Genomic DNA, 5,667 nt, shown 5'->3' with positions numbered 1-5,667 from the left:
GACGTTTTGTCTACCTGTCTATTTGCATGTGTTTTTTTTTTTTTTTTTCCAAAAAGACATGTTGTTTGATAAAACAAAAAAAGCCCTTTAAGGATAAATTTTCCATGCGATGAAACAAATGTTCCTTCTCTTTTCCTTAATTGGATCTTGTAGGAAAATTCTCATTCTCATTCAAACTAAATGAGGCAGTAGTTTGGGTCACCATGATGTCCTTCATTTGACTGAGATATTTCTCACATTGTAATATGTTCCTCTCATGGAATGACTGATGGAGCCTTGCTATGGTAACATGTAACCAAAATTATTTAAAATATGTTTGAATAGAACACTCTACGGGTTGCAGTGTTTCTTCAAAATGCACCAAACATTCAGAAAATCCCCCCCCAAAACATTTTTTCCCCCAGATATTCTCACATCACTCTAAATTGTTTGCAACATTCACCTCAATCTGACACTCCAGTCAGGAAACACAAACAGAAAATCATTGATGATCGAGGAATACTATGGTAAAACTATCAGGTACGGTGGCCCTAAGAGCTCAATATAGTGCACTTTCAGGAAACACATCAAATATGCAAAACACTAGCAAATTAAGAAAGTACTTCCTTTAATCAATTTGGAAATTCGTGGAGTAAAAAACTCCAAAGACGGAAAGCGTTTACAGAATTTAAGCAGATTATAATATAAATGTGTTAAGGAGATCTTAAAGGTCATAAACAGACCCAAACGTGGCTGAGGGACACTGGTCCTTCAAAAAAAATATTTGCAGAACTTTATTGACAACAAACTAACATAGCAACAACAGTGTCCCATAATACTCTCAGCATTTTTATATTTCTTTTCTGTAACTGCAGTAACTGTCTGAGAATCTAAGGATGCGTTCAGACTGGCAGCCAAAATCGGATTTTTAGTTCATCTAGATTGATATTGGATATATCTTTTGTAATCTGAATAGTCACATACCACATCTGATTTTTGCGGGACGGATTGAAACCACATTCAGGAGGTAGTTTCATATCGCGTCTCAGTCTGAACAGCTCCAGACACACCGATCGGATTTGACTGTCCGTCGACGTCGCTCTACGTGCCGCGAGGGCGCCTTACGGAGCGTGGAGAACGCCTCCGTCTCAGATGTCGTTGCTGCGGCAACCTGTCAGATCGGCCAATAATGTGGCCCAGTCTGAACACAGCAAGATCGCATTTGAACACAGTGTGGACGGTCAGCCCTAAAAATCGGATATGAAAGGAAACCTGATTGGAATCCGATTTGCCTTCAGTGTGAACGCAGCCTAAGGGATGTGAAAACGACTCCAGACACTTTCTGACTTCTATTTGTTTGTTTTCTACAACATGTCGAGCTCTCGGGCCGCCACGGCCTTTAAAGAAACCTGGATCACGTCTGACGGAAATGAAGCTTGGCTAAAGACACGGAAAAAACTTCAACTAAACGTGATCCGGCTCACCACAAGTCTTTTGCTTAATTACTGATTCTCGTGCTCCATGTCTGTGACACTGGAGTGAATTTCCATTTCCTGCTAAGTGATGATTCCCAGTGATTTTTTTTTTTTTTCTTCGCGGCTCCGTTAGTCGTTCTCTCTCTCTCTGTCATATCCAGGTGGGGAGGAGGTAGATGCAGATTTCTACTGCAGCGTACCACTGAGTGTTTTTAATTAGTGAGGATCCGTGGTGGAAGGCCCAGTATGGTGGGCTCCTGCACGACTTCGTGATCAGCTTGGTGAGAGGAGCGTTGGAGAGCCGAGCTATATTCCCAGCTTCCACCCGCCCCCCCAGCCCCTCCTTCCAGTATTGGGTTTATGCCATCGCCATGACGATGGGGGAGTGTGTGTGTGTGTATGTGTGCGTGTTTGTGTGTGTGTGTGTGTCTGGGGGGGTGGCTGAGGTTTTTCATTATTAATGTGCACCGCGGCGTCCTTACCTCCTCTGAGTCCGCACAGCTCACTGCCTGACCTGCCATCCAAGGGAGAGGGAGGTGGTGGTGGTGGGGGGTTGATGAGGGGTGTGGGGTGGGGGGGCTGAGCAGGCAGAGATAAAGAAAGAGAAGTGAGCCGGAGAGAAAGAAAGAAAGAGAGAAAGAAAGAAAGAAAGAAAGAAAGACTGGTGGATCGTGCAGGAGCATAAAGACGGCGAAGTAGAAATTCATTCCTTTACTTTTTATTTCACACTTTACACCTGAAATAAATAAAAAAACAAGAAAAAAAACAACAAGTCCGATTAAGAATTTTTTTTACATTTTTATTTTTTAGTTTGGCTGCTGAAGTTTTGGGTGTGGCTGCAGGTGACGTCAGCTCCTGCCCGCTGGGGTGTGACGGCCCCGAGGGGTTGAAGGGGTTACGTGGAAGCGGTTGTCTTCATGCGGAGGGGCGTACAGCTTAGCGAGCCGGCCTGTCACGCTGGGAAAATCCTGGAATCTTATCACAGCCTCACAGACACTGAGCAGCACTGATCTACTCACCCTCATTGCCAGGAGACATGCCCCCCCCCCCGCCACCCCCCCAACCAAATGCCCCTGCACAGGCTTGGCCCCCTGAATTTCTCAGCTCCGCCACCTTCTTGCGAGCGTGGAAGACAAGCAAGAATTTACGCAGTCCAGATTGTCGAAGGTGGGAAGAACGTTTGTTGTGATCGACGGGAGCAAAACAAGAAAAAAAATGAATAAATAACAGCGTTGAACGTGAGAACGCGGACATGGTTGTTACGACATGATCGTTACATGTAAAATGAAGTCACGGCGAGAATCAGAAGCCATGAAGCGCTACAGCACGGTCGCCACACGTAAAACCTTCCAGCCGTGACATTTGACCTCTGTAGCATCAGCTTTCAACTTAAACAGCCATCAAGCTAGCAATAATGAATCTGCAACGTGCAGGTAGATTTTCAAAATAAAGCTCGCAGGAAATCATTTGTTAACATTAAAACATACTGACATATATTGATGTTGTTAAAGGTCAACGTTTTGTGTTCAGGGACAAAAACTTCCTTTTTATGAAAAGATCAAATAAGTATGTCAGTTTTGTTTGGTAGGGTTACAGTTATTATTATTATTGTTTCTGTAGGCTTCTTCTATAAGGGAAATTTTTTTTAAAACATAATTTTGTTATAATGACGGTTAACATGTGACTTGTTTGAGATATGAGCAGTCGCTCAGTCCATAATTCTGTTTGACATACAAGCAAAATCCGAGATACGAACCGTGCTTCAAGACACCACCGGTAGTTGGCGGATGAATACATCAGCTGAGACCGGATGTCGTTCTTTCCCATGTGTTGGCGGATGGATACATCAGCTGAGACCGGATGTCGTTCTTTCCCATGTGTTGGCGGATGGATACATCAGCTGAGACCGGATGTCGTTCTTTCCCATGTGTTGGCGGATGGATACAACATCAGCTGAGACCGGATGTCGTTCTTTCCCATGTGTTGGCGGATGGATACATCAGCTGAGACTGGATGTCGTTCTTTCCCTGTTGGCGGATGGATACGACATCAGCTGAGACCGGATCTCGTTCTCGTTGGTGGAGTAAAGACGTAGTTTGTGTCTTCTCATGACTTTTGTGTTTCTTTTCATTCTTTATTATTGTTTACGTAACTTTCATATAATTAAGTATACACAGATAAAGTCTGCATGTCTATTGGTTGATTAAAAAAAAGTAAGTGTTTTTTCATGATTTATGGGGTTTTGGGCTGAAAAAGATTAAAATGGTTTTAGGTATTTTACATGAGTAAATGTTTGACTAACGGCTTCTGTCAACTCGTATCTCAAGGTTCTACTCTTCTTTACTGCTAATATACAAATAACATTCATGTTTATTTTATATTAGACAATGAAACTAATTTATGAATGTAATTGTAATCCATTTATTACATTTTCCACTTTGCATCATGTTAAACACGTTAAACCACACTTTACACCTATATAGCAGGACTACTTGGACACACCACACTTCTACAGCACTTACACCTCCTAAACCTCTTAAACCCAGACTCATCAGATACGATGCACAACGGGCCTCTTAAATGTGTATAAATGCGTCGTTAGTAATAACCTACAGCAGGTATTTCTGCTCTGTGATTATTAATAGATATTTGAATCATACAGAATAAAGACGGACAGGTGTTGTCCAGTCCATTAAACCGCTTCTGTTACATTTAGGTATTACAAACAGCAACATATTAAAACTGACAACGCTGTTTTATTTTTATTTCTCTGGTGTGCGCCTCAAAATAAGACAGGAAAACTCTAAAGAGACCAAGTCCTATATTAACGTAAATATACTTAATATAATAAAGACCGAATCTCACATTTGGTTTGAATGGATGAAATGTTTACCTCGTAGTCCTTGAATCCATCCCCACAGAGGTGTTCTTACAATCAGCTGTTGGTATTTAAGCGTGTGGGCTGATTTCAATCACTTGTTACATCACGCGCAAAGACCCACCGTGTTAATCATTCAGATAGCAGCATATAGCTCACACTTGATTGCCACATGCTTCTACTGCACTATAAATACTTCCATCCAGAAATAGTGCAACTTCCTGGTGAAGGGTATATATTATAAGTACATATCTCCTATAATCAATCTGTAGTTTATGTTTAGATGAGGTAATAGCCATGTGTACAATATATTATAACATATTATAATGACATGCAGGATATGTTCAGTAGTCATTTGATAAATGAAAGAATATTGCATAACTACTGCAGTCAAATAAATTGATTTTATAACTACATGATTTGATGCAAATATGTTGCAGTGCTATTCCTTAGTGCTATTCATTTGTCATACAACAACATGCACTACATCTGAAAACAAAGCAGTGAAGACCTGGATGTTCGATCATTTACATATTAAAGTCCAGAGATAAAAATAGAAATTTTATCTGGTGGACTTCTCCCACAATCAGTTTCTAATAGACATACGGTTAAGCATATAATATCAAGACACATTCAACACTTGCTTTGTATCACTGTGGCCTAGAACAAAAAAAAGAAGAAGTTCATTTCATTAAGGTGACAAACAAAGTAAACAATACTCTCTAAAGTCGTAAATTCTGTACAAACGTGGCAGTGCAATATGTCCATGAAAGAGAACCAGAAGAGGACAAGCCTGGTTTCAGGTAATTAAACACAAATGACAACATCATTATGAATGTCAAGCTCCATTCCTGCCCTTTGATCCCCTTCAGTCCTTTGTGACTCATTAAAATGGACTGACATCACTCAATTTAAAATTTATCAGACTTATCAGGTAAACCCGAGTCCAGGTCCCTGACGTCTCCGGGCCAAATGGACTCTGTTTTGGGATGAACATTAGGACAATGTCACGTCTGAATCGGCTTCAACGGGTTGGTTTAACATGCACTTCTTTGTAACTCAGGAAGACCAGGATGTTACCCTGTGGTGAACAATGCCAAAATCTGCACCGACCTTAGAATCAGTGATTCACTACTGTACTATGAAAATAATCTTTACAAATTTTAGGCAGCTTAGTTTCTAAAACTTAAAATTTAAAGAGTAGAAATAGTGGTACACACTGAAGAAACCAATAACATAATAACAGCCGATAATGTCATACATTTGACCGTCTTTGAAATTTAATAGACCAATAAAATAATAACAGTCCTGAACTGATAATAACTTTTGGCTAAT

Source organism: Antennarius striatus, chromosome 13 (genome assembly GCF_040054535.1).
Source record: "Antennarius striatus isolate MH-2024 chromosome 13, ASM4005453v1, whole genome shotgun sequence".
NCBI classification, from domain to species: Eukaryota; Metazoa; Chordata; class Actinopteri; order Lophiiformes; family Antennariidae; genus Antennarius; species Antennarius striatus.
This window is presented reverse-complemented; position numbering follows the sequence as displayed.